Source organism: Equus caballus, chromosome 4, assembly GCF_041296265.1.
Source record: "Equus caballus isolate H_3958 breed thoroughbred chromosome 4, TB-T2T, whole genome shotgun sequence".
NCBI classification, from domain to species: Eukaryota; Metazoa; Chordata; class Mammalia; order Perissodactyla; family Equidae; genus Equus; species Equus caballus.
The window spans coordinates 22,003,691-22,021,863 of NC_091687.1; the positions used below are offsets into that span (position 1 = coordinate 22,003,691).

Sequence of the window (18,173 nt, forward strand, 5' to 3'; positions counted from 1 at the left end):
TTCTTGAAATAATAATCTATATTTTTAAAAGCAGTCTCTTAATTTTTTAACTTTGTTCTTAATGACTTTTAGGATTTCTCAATGATTTTGGACACATCTGCATACTCTTTCCTAATGTTGTGCTCCCTCTTTGTTTTTGAGCATTTTCAGGGATTTTTCTAGTAAACTTGTGTTGTCTGAGAACTAGTAAGATATTCAGATTTAATTTTCTATTACGAAAATTCTATTTCATATCTTAGATAATTACACATTCAAATTTATATAGTATAGGGGCAGATCCAGTGGCACAGCGGTTATGTGTGCACCTTCCGCTTTGGCGGCCCAGGGTTCGCCGGTTCGGATCCTGGGTGCAGACATGGCACTGCTTGGCACGCCATGCTGTGGTAGGTGTCCCACATATAGAGAAAGATGGACATGGATGTTAGCTCAGGGCCAGTCTTCCTCAGGAAAAAAGAGGAGAATTGGCAGCAGATGTTATCTCAGGGCTAATCTTCCTCAAAAAAAAAAATTATACAGTATACTCCTTTGGAACATATTTTTAATTAAAACAATCTGTCTTCCATTTTAATTTCTATTTTCTCACAATTTTATCTTTTTCATCCCTTACTTTTATAATTCATGAGAGGTTTATGGCGTCCTCCATTTCACTGATTCGATTTGCAATGTCAGTTTATTTACTGCTCACAAAATTTTGTTTGAAATTTTCTTTTTTTGCTCATTCTCTGGATCCTAAAGTATCTGACCCAGTCTCAAATTTATTTTTCTTCTCCTCAGTACATTCTCTTCCTTTCTCAAAGAAGCCATATTTTTCCCTATTGAAAATGCTGTATACTTTTTTTTTTCCTGGCTTATGTCAAAAGTAATTTCAGACGGCTGTGTTTCCCTAGGTTGTAAACACGATGTTCCCTTTATGTTACTCCAAAATGAATTTTCATAGTCCCCGTGGTTACTTTCTGTGATCATTCATTCCCAAGGCAGGGTAATGTACCTGTTCTTTGTTTTGTCCCAACAGAAAATGTCTGCAGTTGTCTTGCGTGTTTACTCTCTGATATTTTCAGTCGAGGCCAAATTTCCCTCCCACTCTAGCTGGGGCAGAGCAGAGGCGCATCCGCGTGAGCGCATGTCCCGAGATGACTGGAGCAGTCTCAGGAACGATCTGGTGGGTACTATAAATGAGAAGCCAGTTGGTTCCAAGAAAACAGATTCCCAGAAAGTTCATTTTCTGTCTGAGATTGTTTACTTGTTTTTTTTAGCAAGAAACGCAGAACACTTCCAGAGGTTGAATGTAGTTCCAGGGTGAATGTTTTTGTTATCGCTATTTAAACAAACCTAGGACAAAAAGTGCTGAATCAGCCACCAATATAAGTCCAGTATTAGTGCGGAAAGCAGAAATCACTCTATAAATTTGAAGGGGAGTGGGTTCAACACACAGAATTAGGTGCCTACGAGACAGCCGGAGCGCTAGACAGGGGAGGCAGGCGGCAGCCGCCGCAGAGCCGTTGTGTTCTTGAGCATATGGAAGCAGCACCGACCAGGCATGGAACCTGCAGCTTCTGGCCCTTGGGTGGAGCCCATGTGATCCTGATACTCACAAAGCTGGTGACCTCACCTTGCAACCCTAAGAATGGCCCCACCATTGCTGCAGGATGGTCTTATCTCTGTGCTGTGCTCGTCAGCAGAAAGCGGCCAGAAGAAGACCTCCACCTGACTCCGCCATCCAACCTGCCAGTGCTTCCAGTTCAGAAACAGTTCATTCCGAACTCAGCACGCAAAGAGGGATAGGAAATGAAGCTTATCTTTTCCACTTTTCATTATAGAAAGGCTCCCTCAAACAAGGCCACGATTGAGTTGAATGAGCCAGTGCTCATTGTTTTTCACTCCACATTTTACTGTTTCAAAAACTCACTTTCAAATGCCTCATCTTCTCTGTGCATTGACTGTCAGCTCTTGATTTCCTGGCACACAAAAACCTGAGCACAGCCTCCTCCCTGCCCTCCATGCTGATAATTCTGTTTGTTTGTCTGTTTAACTTGCAGTCTCAGAATGAAAGAGGCAGTTGTCAGGAAGGACACCATGCAAACACGTCTCTACTGTATCGCCTTCCGCATGGCATGGCTGAGGCAAGCAGAGAGAATGCAGGGCACACTGAGATCTCTCTTCCACCTCATTGTATTCAGGTGGGGCTGCTCCTTACGCAGGATACCATGGACAACACACACATTCTTTCTTTTCTTTTTTCAATTTATCTCCAAGTAGCTCTTTGTTAACGTAAATTTTAAGTTTTCATAATAGCTTGGCTATCAATCTCAGTTTAGTGAATTACAGTATTTTTTTTTCTTGTGTCTTAAAATATATTTTAGTAGTCACTTAAGAAGTTATTCCAGGGGCTGTTCTGTAGGGATAATTTAGCCCAAATGACCAATAGATGATATTTGTGCTAATTCATTAAGTATGTATGCAGACAATCTTCACAAGATTCAAATATTCTGGTAATAAGTTTATTTGATTATTTTGTGAAAGCTTGAAGTTACTTAAAACAGATGACTCAAGTAAAATAATATCTACCATTAACCAATGTACTCTTAGTTTGGTAAAAATATCAGTTTTTAGATCTCATTGAATAACAATTAGCTGATGGCTGACCCTTCTGGTAGAAGGAGGAGAACCACTGGAGAGTTGTGTGCATCCTCTAATAACCCATGGTGAGTGGAAAATACACAACTGGAAAGTGACACAATAAATCACACTATCGTCCTGCTATGTTTTTGACACAACCTTGTGCATTATTTAAGAGCAAAACTAAGGCATTTTTGGACAACTGCAAATGCGATGAACAGAGTGGGTGTTACTTTATATGGCTCAAGAATTCCTCTAACTCTAGTCTTATTAATTAGACAGAATTTCCCATGGAACTCTCAGTGTTTCTTTTTATGTTTTTTTCATGGGCTTTCTGTGATTCAATAAGTTTTTATGCACTGCAATTTTTTTTTAATGCTCAACTTGTCACAAATTTTGCCAAAGGGAGTTCCTTCAGCCTGGTTCCTATGTCCTTTGCTATCCCATGAGTCTTTGAAAGCACCTTTGCTTTGTGATGCCAGGGTCACATTTTCCCTTCTTTTCACCAATTGGAAATCAGCCATTCACAAAGTAGTGTAGATTCAGTTTAGTGGGAAATGGTATTACAGGCTCCAGTTTGAGTACTGTTTACTGCTGGTGCAATCACTGCTAGTGACATGACATTGTTTTTGTTTTCTTTGGATAAACACCCAGAAGTAGAATTGCTGGATCATATGGGATTCTATTTTTAATTTTTTGAAGAACCTCCATACTGTTTTCCATAGTGGGTGCACCAATTTACATTCCCACCAACAGTGCACAAGGGTTCCTTTTTCTCCACATCCTCATCAACTCTTCCTATTTCTTGTCTTTTTGATAACAGCTATGCTAACAAGCGTGGGATGGTATCTCACTGTGGTTTTGATTTGAATTTTCTGGATAATTAGTGATGTTGAACATATTTTCATGTACCAGTTAGCCATCTTCATGTCTATTCAAATTCCCTGCCCATTTTTTAATTGGATTGTTTGTTTTTTGCTATTAAGTTATATGAGATTTTTATATAATTTGGATATTAACCCCTTATCAGATATATGATTTTCAAATATTTTCTCCTATTCACTCGGTTCCTTTTTTGTTTTGTTGATGGTTTCCTCGGCTGTGCAGAAGCTTTTTAGTTTGATGTAGTCTCACTTGTTTATTTTTGCTTCCGTTGCCCTTGCTTTTGGGATCAGATCCAAAAAATCGTCACCAGGACCAATGTCAAGGAGCTTACCACCTATATTTTCTACTAGGAGTTTTATGGTTTCAGATCTTAAGTTCAAGTCTTTACTCCATTTTGAGTTCATTTTTGTATATTGTGTAAGACAGTGGTCCAGTTTTATTCTTTCGCATGTGGTTGTTCAGTTTTCCTGGCACCATTAATTGAGGAGATTGTCCTTTCCGCATTATGTATTCTTGACTCTTTTGTCGTGAATTAATTGAACATATTTGTGTGGGTTTATTTCTGGGCTCTCTATTCTGTTCCATTGATCCATCTGTCTGTTTTCATGATAATACCATACTGTTTTGATTACTGTAGCTTTGTAATATAGTTTGAAGTCAGTTAGTATGATGCCTCCAGCTTTGTTCTTCCTCAAGAGTTTTTTTGGCTATTCAGGCTTTTTTATGTTTCTATGCAAATTTTAGAATTGTTTGTTCTCTTTCTGTGAAAAATGCCGTTGGGATTTTGATAAGGATTGCACTGAATCTGTAGAATCTATTGGTTAGTATGGACATTTAAATAATATTAATTTCTCCAGTCCATGAGCACAGAATACCTTTCCATTTATCCATGTCATCTTCAGTTTTCTTCATCAGTGTGTTGTAGTTTTCAGTGTACAGGTATTTTATCTCCTTGGATAAATTCATTCCAAAGTATGTTATTCTTTCTGATGCAATTGTAGAAGGTATTGTTCTCTTAATTTCTCTTTCTGATAGTTTGCCATTAGTGTATAGAAATGTAATAGATTGTTGTATATTGGTCTCGTATCCTGCAAACTTACTGAATTCATTTATTAGTTCTAACAGTTTTTTGATGACCTCTTTAGAGTTTCTTTTTTAAAATTTTTTAAATTTTTCCTTTTTCTCCCAAAGTCCCCCAGTACATAGTTGTTTACTCTTAGTTGTGTGTCCTTCCAGTAGTGGCATGTGGGATGCTGCCTCAGCATGGCTTGGTGAGCAGTGCCCTGTCCATGCCCAAGATTCGAACTGGTGAAACCCTGGGCTGCCGAAGCAGAGCATGTGAATTTAACCACTCGGCCAGGGTCCGATCCCTCCTTTTTCTTTTTCTTTTTCTCTAGAGTTTTCTATATATGATATTATGTCATTTGCAAATAGTGACAGATTTACTTCTTCTCTCCAACTTGGATGCCTTTTATTTCTGTTTCTTGGCTAATTGCTCTGGCTACAAATTCCAATATTATATTGAATAAAAGTGGCAAGAGTGGACATCCTTGTCTTGTTCTTGATCTTAAAGGAAAGCTTTCAGCTTTTCACTGTTGATTATGATATTAGCTGTGGGCTTATTGTATATGGCCTTTCTTATGTTGAGGTACAATCCCTTTACATCTGCTTTGTTGAGAGTTTTTATCATAAATAAGTATTGAATTATGCCAAATGCTTTTTCTGGTATCTATTAAGATGATCATGATTTTTATCCTTTATTTTATTAATGTGATGTATCATGTTGATTAATTTGTGGATGTTGAACCATCCTTGCATCCCTGGAATAAAATCTCACTTAATCATGGTGTATGAATCTTTTAACGAATTGTTGAATTTGGTTTGCTAAGATTTTGTTGAGGTTTCTTAAATCTATGTTCATCAGGGATGTTGACCTGTAATTTCACTTACAAACTTTGTGAATGTCACTTACCTATACTCCAGTACCTAGTCTGAAAATGAGGATAATAGCATATAGTTCATTGAGTTATGGGGAGATTATTTAATGCCTTTAAAGCACTTATCTAGCATCTGCTTCACCTAAAGTAAGTGCTCGATAAAATTATTACTCTGTCTCCTAACCATATGGTCATTGCATCTATTTTTAGCTAATGGATGTCGCAGTGATTTGTTTAGTTAATATAAATTGATAGATTCAATAGTAAATTCAGATACCACAGTGAAACTTTTTTTACCACAAGTATTTTGTGTTATACAGTTTGCTTCTTTTATATATACGTATAGTATGAACGATATATAGCAATTATCTGAATTTGGTTTATTGACATCTGATATATGCAGAAAACCTTGCTTTTGTATTCCCATCCTTCTTCCAGTCATGTTCTTCTCTGCCAGCATTTCTTTTTAAAGATGAGGAGTGATGTCCTCATTATAAGTCAAGAAACGTTCCCCAGCACATCTCTTCTTGTGCTGTTTGTCTTCAGTACCTCACATCAGTGCCTTGGACCCATTGGACTCCCTTCATTTCTGCTGGCATTTGCTTGCTTTTGTCTTATATCAGAAGGTGCTCTATGAAAAACTTCCCCTCTGAGGAAGCTTCAAAAGTCATGTTTCTTTTATTGCAAAGCTCTTTTTTTTTTAGTTATATTTTTCATAAGTATAACCTCTCTTTAATCACTGCATAACCTTGACAAGATTTAGAATCATAGAACCTTATCATTCGCACGGACCTGCAGGGATATTCAGTTGAACCCAATGCAGAAAATTTCTCTCCAACAGTCTTGACAAATGGCTGTGCAGCTCTTGGATATAATTCTGCAGTGACAGGGTGCTCACTAACTCATGAAGCAGCAAATCCCATTGTTGAGGAGCCCCGAGAGCATCCTATCTTTAGCCAATATATGCCTCCTCACAACTTTAACCCAGGTAGTAATTCAGGAATGAGGACTGAAAGTTGTCCCATACAGTAAGAACACCCCTTTCTCTTCTTCAGACAGACTGTAAATGAAATGGAGCTTTTATCTCTCGATATTCTTCTGTACTTAGCTATGGGTAATTTCTGCTTAGTCATTATCATTCTTGAAAGTGGCTCACACTGAACATTCTGAATGTTACCAGATACATAGAAGGCTGTAATACTCTTCCAAAGACTTATGCACCATCCGTCAAGCACTGTTCTCTCAGGCTCCATTGGTTTTATCATTAATCACTTATTTCATTTATTTCCAGTTACTTTAGAGAGTTGTCTCATATTAAGCCAGGAGATAACTAAAGTAACTGTGGAAGTCTATAGTTTCTTAATTATATAAGGGTGGGATAATAGGTATAGGTCCAACTTTACATAGCAGAGGACATTTTTCAAATAGTAAAGTCTTAATATGTCTCAATTCATGAAGATATTATTTAAAACCATACTACACAGGCATGTGTGTATGAATTAATAAATGAAGGTTTAACGTTTTTCTATAAAAGTAAAACACTGGAAATTATACTGAATGATAGTAGTAGCTACCTTCATTGTTAGTGCTTTATAAATATTGACCCATTTAATCCAGATAAAAATTCTGCCTGAAAGGAACTATTCTTATATCCCTTTTAGGTTTGAAGATAACTGATATATGGAGAGAAACGTGGCAGAGGTGATGGTTGAAACCAGAATTTGGGGTTCCTATGTTCCTAATCTTCATGCTGAACTACTCTTGTATACTGCAGTAAATGCACATAATACACATCATAAGTATGTGACGTGTGCTCTTTGGTATCATGCGAAGGCAAGCTGGGGTTTAAGGATAAGAATTGAGTGGCAGGGAATTCTAATTGATGCACATAAAATACAAGATAGGGAAGTTTTCTTCAGAAACCTTTCACATTGTCTTTCCTATGGAGTAAACAGCTACTAAGTCCTCTTGCATTTTCAGTAAATAACAGGGTCTCAAATATGTTTCCCTTTTCTTGTATGTTTCTTGGAACTGAAATTCTATAAATTTCACTTGAAAAATACTTAAAAACAAAAGCTTGACACAAGATTTTGGATTTTAAAGTTACAATGACAGCCCTCAACAAATATTTGGAAAAGAAGGTTTATTAGAAATCTCCAGGCTTTGGATAGCAGTTTTGAAATAAAAGGCAGATTGCGAAGTTCTAGTGTTTAAGGCATTTTTCAGTTTGAAAGTATGGTACAAGGTTAACTTTTCTGCTCCAAACTTTTCTGCTCTCTAATCACAGAAGGTCATTTTCAGAGTAAGTCAGATATCGCTTGTCCCTGCAGTTCTTAAGAGCATAACTATACCTTCCACCATCACTGAAGACATGGCTGGTCTGTTAATAGTTTGGAATATTTTTGCTGAATATTATAAGTGTGTATACTCAACATGCAGCAAGCATGAAGCAAGAAAGAGGGACAGTGCACCCTGGAACGCAGAGTCAAATTTTACATTCTAGCTTTTGTTTTGCTGCACGTCCAATAAACAGCACTTTAGACGTTTAGTTTATTTTAATTTTCAAGATTTTATTAGGAACTAGAAGTGGGTTCCTCTTAAGTCAGTGTTAAATTCAAACTGAGTGCACAGGCAGGCTTTCTAAATGCAATTTACGTAGATAGAAGGCTCTTTTCCCACTCTATCACTTCAAAAGTATCAAGTTCACTGCTGATTGATTTCTGATCAGTACCCCAGTCTTTGCAGACTGCTCTTCTCTCATCATGGCATGTACGTTTTGAAGATGGGATTGCTAGCATTCTTCTCCATTAAAGAGGAATTTCAGAAGATGCAAAGGCAGATGGTACATGATAACCTGCACACTGTGGCTTCATATTGCTACATAAACTCTTCTAAAATCAATGGCATTCTCATAAGGAAAAAAAGAAAGACAAGCCCGAGGTGCATTGTGCTACATTGCTTGCTTGATGTCTTGGGAAATAAAAAATTAAAATGGCATAACAGTATCCATAGTTAGTGTCTATATATGTACCATACAAGAGACACCTCTTTAATTTTAGCATTAGGCACTGTTCAGTTAGGGACTCTATGATAGAAACTGTTAGATACCCAGATCTCCCCTCAGAATTTAGAGAATTATTTCCTCAGCTTCTGGGTGCCTTGCCAGACGAAGGCCCTCAGTTACAGTCATCTTTGGGGGTTCACAATTCCAAGTTCAGAATCCCTTTCACAGGCAGCCTACAGTCAATGTCAGATCAAGATGGAAGATAAAGCCCTAGATGTTCCACCCCAACACCAGACAACTCACAGTGATATCTCAGTTCTAGAGCTCCCAAGTCTAGGGCTCAAGTTGTCTTAAGGGATGCACTACAACTCAGCTTCTCCCTCTGCCAACACCTTCCATCTCTTCCAAGATGTTGATCCCAAGCACACTGCCTAATAAGCATGCTGCATGGTAATTTCAGTTTCACAGTTTGCTACCTGGGGGACCTAAATCATGGCACTTGGTGCCAGGTATTGTCCAATGAAGGAGAGGCTAAAATGGAATTTTGGAGATAGAACAGGTGCTGAGACAAGATTACAGTGCAAATGCTAAAACTTTCACTAGTTATGAATTGTGATGTTACACCACGAATGAGGACTGCATTAGCTGGTACAATTTGGCATTTGAGAAATGTAGGGTAAAGAGCAACCACAACGATGATAGAATTGAGTTGCTATTGCTAAGGTTGAGGATGATTGACTGGAAATTAAACACTAGATGTGGAAGCAGGAGGGCCTCACAGACTGCATATAAAGAGACTCTCTCCTCCTGAAGCTGCAGAACGGAGAAAGCTGAGGACCAGACCTAGAGCTTCATGATAAAAGTAGCTGAGCTTCCAAATGAGCAAACTCCCAGCCAAGGCAGCTTTGCTGTACCAAGTGTCGGACCCCAGCTGGGAAAGGATGGACTCACACATAAAGCAAGACATCTGTGTTAATGCCTCCAAATTTCTCGAATCCCCAGATTTCTTTGAACTCTTTGGTTTTGCAAAAGTGACCTGTTCCTGCCTATTAAGGGAATACTTCCTAGTAAGGCCAAGAACTGTCCGTTGCTTGATGATAGGTCTCTGTCTTTCAAGACAACATGCACGTACTATAGGTTCTGCCCCCACCTTTTCTCCTGGCATCGAGGTCAGTAAAGCTGGTGATCTTTTAGGCTTACTGAAGGAGGAAAGAGACTCTACTCAAAAGGAACAGAAGGACCTAGTTTGCAATACCTGGAAGACTTGGGAGCATACTGTATGGGAGGGAAGATAAGTTTTCCTCTATCTTTCTAGATTCTTGGCTGAAACTCCCCTGGAATAAAAAGATAGACCAACTGCGGAAAAATGAATTCAATTATGTACGTCCATATGGGAGCCCACAAAGATAGAAGACTCAAAGTGACCAGAGCAGGAAACTTTTATACTTTTTAGACAAACAAACAACAAATTTATGAAGAATTGACGAGACAAAGTGTTTGGGCTATGGGTAGTAAAATAGTGATGAAGTAACAAGGTTTGTTTACACAGCCTTCTCAACCCTCACTTCCTTGTCTCTGGTGATAGGGTTGCCTCTACCCTCCTGGTACAGGAAGGACACTTTGCACATGGGAGATTTATCTCCTGTTTTCAGGAGGACAAAAGAGGTTCAGAGTGTCCTTCTTGCACCGGCTGTTTCTCAAGTAACTTTAATTCAAAATAATATGCCAAAGTGGAATATTTTGAGGTGACATATTCTGAACCCCTACAATACATATAAGGCAGGAATCTGAGGGTGTTGAATCAAAAGGGACACACCAGAAATTTCTATAAAATAGAATTTGTCAATATGAGAGCACTCTCCTGAGATACATGATTTAAGACCGAAGTAGGAACATGGTGCACACATACTGCTCTGATGGATCCTAGAAGAATGAAAGGAGTGATGGCCCACACTAAGGGAGGCAAAGATGCCAGAATTTCTGCCAGTTAGTCAGAAAAGGGATAAAAAGGCTCAGAGTAGTAAAAATGTTAGAGTGGATATAGCATAGAGCAGGAAACCCTCCTATTTTCACAGGAGAGACCGAGAGCTGCACCATTAAGCAAAGTAGTAAGAAATATATACTAGTGAGAGAGGACAAGCACCGCTAAGGTGTTCAGTGGTGGCTCACATCACCCATTGTAAAGATGATCTAACAGAATTGGGCATCCATAAGAGGCAATAGATGACCAGGCAAACAAATGACTTGTCCAGACTGACAGCCAGCTTTTGCCATGAACCACCTCAGTGCTGGCACAATAGGCATGTGTAAGGGAACCAAGGTGGTAGAGGGCTGGAAGCAGCCTGCCTACAGCCTGCCAGGAGCAGAGACCAGTGATTACCTAACAATATGGCAGCATCCCGTGAGGAGCTCAACCAGACACTTGGGGGCAAACTGTCTACATTGGGCCCTTTCCAGGCTGGAAGGGCAGCCATTCGTTTTGACAGGAAGAGTCACATATTCCAGGTATAAGTTTGCCTTTCCTATCCACAGGACTTTAGCCCGCACCACTATCCTAGAGATTTCAGAGGGCTTGATCCATTGGCACAGAATCCTGCATAACAGCATGAAAAGTAAGGGGATTACTTTATGGAAGTGGGCCCATGACCATAGGATCTGCTGTTTATATCAAATAACAGCAGCCGTCACCCTGATGAAATAATGGAATGGTCTGCTTAAAGGTACAGTTTATGCTCCAGCTCGGAGGAAATACTTTACCAGGATTGAGTGTCATGATGCAGAATGCAGCCTGCCTTTTAAATCAATGGCAGTTATATTATGTTGCTTCCATAACAAGCAGGATGCATGGATCCAGGAAGCAAGAGGTCAAAGTAGGAATCTCTTTACTTACCATCACTTCCAGTGATCCATTTGGGAATTTGTGCTTCTTAAGTACACAGCTCTGTGTTCCGCACGTTTAGAATTCTTTGTTCTCAAAGGGGGAACACATTCACATGAAGCATAGCAAGAGTCCTCTTGAACTATAAACTATGGCTACCATCTATGCTCTTCAGGCTCTTCATGCCAGGGGACCAGTCAGCAAAAAGAGTCACCGTTGTGGCAGGTGTAATTGACCTTGATCATCAGGAGGAGATAGGCTGCTGTGAGGGGGGCAGGTAGGCATACATCTAGCACTTAGGTGGCTGAGTTGGCCTGTCTTGGTACTTTATCCAATTTTGAAGTAAACATGGTGGCCAGGGGCTCAGTTGTCTAGGAGATGCAAGTCTAAATCACACCACCAGGTGAGGCACCACAGCAAGCAGGGGTGCTGGCTGAAGGTGAAGGAAATCTAGACCAGTAGTAGAGGAGGAAGACAACAAGAGTCAGTAGTGGTCTTGACACTAGATGCAGAGGCAGAGCCTGTCACTCTTCCCAAGAACCTCTGTCTGATATGTGACCCATAAAAAGAAAGTCTCACAGGAATCCTGGGGTAGCTGCTTCCAGATATTAAGCAAAGAATTGGATAAGAGAGTGCAAATACAGACTGTGGTAGTTGCTATGACCTGCCACCCAGATTCCCTGTCAGGATCTATTCACCCAGCATCTGGGAGTGCTATGGGAAAGCTGTCCTCAGCTGTAAGCCCTCTTAGAAATTGGCTCTGGTAAAGAAAACTGCCTCTCTCAAGGTCATTCCTCCTTCCAAAGGCAGGCAGAATTCAATGACTGATGAACACAGGGATTTAAGTCTCTGCCTTCTCACCTCAATTCGAGGCACTCAGAAGTGCCATCCCTAGCTCCAGGTCTCCTTATAGGATTGATGGATGACTTCATGGGAACTGAGCAGCCATTCAACTTCTCACTTTGTCCAATCTTGCTTCCTTCTCTTCCCTTATATGGGTGTTAATTCCAAGAGCACATCCTAAAACATACCTTGCCAGCTAGAGTATTTGCATAGCAGACTTCCCAGGAACCCAGCCTGTGACCTGACTTCCTTCTTCTGGAAATTATTCCCTCACTCTATCTTCAGTCTTCTGCTGGAACTGCCCAGGAACTATTTCCTTTCAGTTATTGTAATTTTCAGTTATAAAAGTTTCATTATGGCTATTTAATATGGTTTATATGTCTCTGATGAGACTTCTTATATATTCACTTATTAAAACTATATTTTCTTATTGTCCTTTGAAACATATTTATAGAAGCTTCTTTGTGTTTGTCTATAAAGTCCAAATTCTAGGCCTTTGGGATTTGCTTTATATAGAATGCTTTCTTCTTTTTCCCTATGAATTACAATTTTCTTTTTCTTTGCATTTCTAGTGATTTAAAAAAGTATTGATGCAGCCAGCCCCATGGCATACTGATTAAGACTGGCACACTGCACGTTGGTGTCCTGGGTTCTCAGGTTTGGATCCTGGGCACAGACCTACACCACTTATCAAGCCACACTGTGGCAGAGACCCACATACAAAGTGGAGGAAGATTGGCACACATATTAGTTCAGGACTAATCTTCCTCAAGCAAAAAAAGAGGAAGATTGCCAAGAGATGTTAGCTCATAGCAAATCTTCCTCACCACCTCCCCCCAAAAAATTATTGGACATTTTGGGTAACACAATCAATGTAGAGAACGTGGTCATGTTATCTTCCTCAAGATATGTTGATTCTTTTTAATAGTCAGATCAATTATATCTTATCACTTTGAATTTGTATAAACCTGATTTTATGCTTTGTTAGTGAAGATCTGTAGAGATTTTAAATGTTTCCCAAGCCCTCCTAACTTTAAGGCATTCAAACTCCAAATTCCATCTTCTGTGAGATAGTATCAAGATTTAATTTTAGGTTTTGTTAGTGTGGGCCTAGTGTAGATTTTGCTCTTGATTATGCTCCTGGCTGCCTTTCTGGAGTCTCATGGTTGCCATGAGTATAAATGTGATCTCCAACAAACTCAACATTACTCTAGGTCTGCTGTCTGTTCCACTCTTCTCAGCAGCCTCTATCTGCAATACTTCGGGTGGCTCCTACTACATATGTGCGTATGTGGGTGATTCTTAGTCGTGAACTTGTAGAGAATCCACGGGGCTCTCTGCACAGTCCTCTTCTCTAACCCCAGATTCCCACTGTCTCAGCTGCAATTGACTCTATCTCAGCTTTTTCAGTTTATCAGGATCTCTGCTCTGCTCTTTACAACAGTCAGAAAATTTTCCCCTAGCACGAAGCTGGTGGTCATGGGACTCTCCGTGTGAGTTCCCCTCCCCTCTGGGGCTGTAGTTCTGTAATGCTTTTTATCCAGTGCTTGAAAACCCTTGTCTCATATATTCTGTCCAGTTACATAGTTGTTTATTGCAGGTGTAAAAGGCTTGTACTCCATCAAGGGAGGAAGTAAAGTCTAAGAGAATTTATCTCTGTATTCCAAGATATCATTCTTCATAATGCAATCCTGTGTTTGCATGAAAGTGATTTCTATCTTTCCAAAAAATAAGAATAATAAAAAATGTCTCAAAGTTACTTATTTAATACAAAATCGAAACTCCCCTGTTTAAATACTTGAAGTTTGGGATATAACATCTTGTAAGGAATGCAAATAGATTAGAAGTAACAATGTTTCTGGGTTTTTTCCCAACACCACCAAGCAATTAACTCAATTCCGCATTATCTACCTGGAGATAGCATCAGATCCCACAGGTTAAGGGCGCAATCCTACAAGACTACACATCTACGCCTCAACTTTAGTTGCCAGTCACAAGTCCAGGTGCTTCTGAGTCACTAGCTATAAATTGGAGGTCCCCGTAACACCCTCCTCAGGTTCAATTAATTTGCTCTGGCAGCTGGCAGAACTCAAAAAAATATGTACTTACATTTACCAGTTTATTCTAAAGGTATTATAAAGGCAACAGTTGAACAGCCAGATGGAGAGGAACAGAGGACATCTGTAAGGGTCCTGAGTACAGGAACTTAAATCCCCAGGGAACTCAGGCATGCTACCCTCCTGGCTCGTGGATGTGTTAACCAATTTGGAAGCTCATCAAATCTTGTTATTCCAGGCTTTTGATAGAGCTTAACTCTCCCCCGCCCTTCTCCTTCCCAGAGTTTGGTGGTATGGCTAAAAGTTCCAACTCTCTAATCACTTGGTTTTTCTGTGGCTAACCCTAGCCTGAGGCTATCTAGGGGCCCAAAAATTAGGCACCTGATTAGCATAAACTCAGACATGCTCAAAGGGACTCCTTATGTATGATAAAAATCTCTGTCACCCAGGAAATGTCAAGGGTTTTAGGAGCTCTGTGTCAGGAACCATGGCCAAAGACCAAATATATTTCTTTTTATATCATACACTTATAAAGAAAAAGTATATGTATGTTTTTGAGCTAACATACTAACACTTCTAAAGACTTCATGTTTTTCTTTTCTCTTTCTGAATGTAAATATTTCATGAAGTCTCCACAGATTTCTTCTTCTTAAACCAAGGCCTATCAAAGCGTTTTTCCTTATGGGATTCCTTTAATTTCTCAAAAGTTCTTTTTGCAGTCCATGTCACAGGATCATTGTTGTTGTTCTTGTTACTTGAGATCATGTTGCCACCATTACATGACAGTCTGCTTTTCTCCCTCGTTTTTGGAGATAAAGAATGTATACTAACTGGTTATAGTAGAAGCCCTATTCTGCACAGTTGGATGTTGAGAGCTGCCAGGAGTGTTTGTGGAAGGTCACTATTGGTTAAGAATATCTCATCCTCCATATTTTCCATCTCTGAACCAAAGAGAGGAATTATGAGCCTCTTAAAATCACTGGAAGATGAGCAGCAGCACCAAATGTGCCAAAAAATTCATGCCAAATATAATTTATGGGAGCATTTGCCAGATGTTCCCAAATAATCTTTTTTTTTTTTTCCAACAGTCATACAAAACTCACTTCAAGACATGGAAAAGAATCATATGCCTGAGAAGTAGCACAGAATCAGTAGGCGGAAGCTGAGACTTGAATTATGCAGAAAAAAAGTACAGTGAAGTACAAGAAGTAGATAACGTAGGAAGAAACTCTTCCATTTCCTTCTGATTAATTAGAACTTAACTTGGGCCTAGAGCTGCAATGTCCTTGGACTCGACTCTGCTTCTGTCTCAAAGAAGCTACAGTTTTCTTACTTTTTGAAGCTAATACATTCTACCTTCTTGGGATATCTTTCATCCAATTATTCCTCTCTTCAACTCATCTCTTGTCTCTCTAAATGTGGAATATTCAGAGAGAGAGAGAATCAACAATATAAACATCACGGCATAGACAATAAAGACATTTCCTCTACTTTGGCTCCCAGAAAGTAATGACTGTCTCTCTTCTCTACTAACTTCATAACAAAACCTATAAATAGCCTATTAGCTTTCCATAAACAGCTTAAAAGTATTCCAATACAGACTAATACAAGTTGTAAGAGGGAGAAATTAATTCTTCCAGAATTGATGAAAGAAGAAGGGGCTCCTCTACAAGGCATTATGAATAGACTGGCATTACAGTTGAACATTTAAGGATGTAATCGGAATAACAGTTCACTTGGGAAGATTATAATTTTTTTAAACGTATATATATTTTTTAAATTGGCCCTGAGCTAACGTCTGTTGCCAGTCTTTTATTTTCGCTTCTTCTCCCCAAAGTCCCCCAGCATATAGCTGTATATTCAACTTGTAAGTCCTTCTAGTTCTGCTATGTGGGACGCTGCTTCAGCATGGCTTGATGAGCGGTGCTAGGTCTGCACCCAGGATCCCAACTGGCAGAACCCTGGGCGGCCGAAGCACAGCACATGGATTTAATCACTCCACCATAGGGCCGGCCCCCAAGATCACCATTTTTTGATGAAATTCATTCATTCATTCAACAAATGGTTATTTTAATATGTGCTTGAATTGTCCTAGACCCTGGAGAAAAATGCTGACCGAAAAAGAAATATTTGCCTCTGTTCATAGAACTTGCTTAGAGGGTAGGATGCAGCACTACAAAAAAAGCATGCATATGTAATGACTGCCAATTTTAACAGCCGTGCAATTGGAATACAGGGTGCTGCGAGATTATGTGACAGTGGATTTAACCTGTACTGAAATTCGGGAGAGGTCTCTTTTAAAAGGTGAAATTGAGTTGAGGTGTGATTGATGAGTAAGCATTACATTAGTGAAAGGAAAAGCAATGGAAATGCACAAAAAATAGAAAAGAGAAATTTGTGTAGACTGGCCCTTAAGACAGGCCAAACCATGCTGGACACAAAGGCAATATTAAGAATTTGGGAAAATATTAAATAATTTAAATAAACCATAGTTATACAATCAAATTTGCATTTTTTAAAGATCACTCCAAATGCACTAAGAATGATGACAGGAAGAAGTGGACTCATAGACTCCTTTTAAGAAGCTTTTGCAGCAGCATAGTGAGAAAATATCATGGTTTATACTAGGGCGGTAGCAGTGAAAACTGAGTGAAGTGAGAGATTAGCAAGATATTTTGAGAGTGAATAGAAGTGACATAATACTTTTAATCAGTTGGAAATGAGACAGGATGATGGAGAAGGTGTTAACGATGGTGTTTTCAACATCGTCAAATGTTATGGAAATTTGTTGTATTTACTGATATAGAACCATTGGAGGAGGCACTGATTATAAGGGTGGTGGATTATCATGAACTCAGTTCCTTAAGTGTTAAGTTTGAGGTGATTATGAAAACTGCAAGAGTACGTCTTGAATAGCACTTGTTTTATCTTCTCTGATGAAGATGTCAGACCAGATCACTCTGATAGACAATGCTGAACAGATGGCCATTGATAAGTGGATGTGGAATATGAATAAAATAACCTAGGGAGAGAGTGTAGAAGAGTATAGTTGTGGTATTTCATCATTAAAATGCAAAATGAAGGTGAATAAACTTACAAAACAGACTTAGAAGTAGTGAATAGAGAAATAAATTTAAAAGAGTGTGGTGTCACAAATTCAATGCAAAAGAATATTTCAAGAAGGATGGGCTAAGTTGATAAGACCAATAATTAGCCAAGAAGGAAGAAAGGCTAGCTCATTCTTGCAAAGTGGAGAATTAGTGTCATTGGAGTGTAGATTATACACAAGATTTTGCTGATTCTAGAAAGATGATAATACAGATGCACAGTAGAAAGATGATTAATTGCACCCCTATTAGCTATCAGTACAGTACAGTACATTTATCACATGTTAATTATTTATCCCTCACAACAATCATATAGCCTTGAGGTTATGTGTTTCCTTTTGCCAGCTGGAGATAAAAGCTCAGAACCCAACATTTACTCATTACTTAGCTTGGCCAGAGTTTCATGTTTAGTAAGAAAGATTTGTCTAAATGGGAGGAAAATGAGATTCTTTCTTCTACTTTATTGAAAAAGTGTTTGCTGGGGAATAGGGACTTGTTATTAATAACCATTAGAATAGGATGATTCCAAATGGACAAGAAGCTGTGAATGAGCCTAGGGCCCTCAGAAGGGAAAAGCAGATGACATCTCCTTTATGTCTTCATAGGAAATTATTTTCTAAAGGATTGCTTACAAATAAGAAAGGTGCTTAAGAATATGTTCCTTTTGACCTCTGTTTTAATCATATATTAAGAAGAAAGTTGTTTATCTGTGTGTTCCTTTAAAAAATATTTAATTTTTGTCAAATGTGTACATTGTGGGTTGCATTCCAAGTCTGGAGACAGCCCTGTCATCAAGGCCATGCAACAGTGAATAATGTGGCTTTTGTGCCTGGGAACTGCTGCCTA

General features: G+C 39.1%; 1 long non-coding RNA gene across 1 annotated transcript in view; it reads right to left on the reverse strand.

Moving 5' to 3' along the window:
* LOC111772361 (uncharacterized) overlaps positions 1-18,173 on the reverse strand; it is a 137,979-nt gene that overhangs the window by 8,265 nt on the left and 111,541 nt on the right. Inside the window, exon 4 of the long non-coding RNA XR_011437767.1 lies at positions 989-1,166. This is a non-coding gene — a long non-coding RNA (uncharacterized lncRNA). The remainder of the gene's footprint in view (positions 1-988; positions 1,167-18,173) is intronic.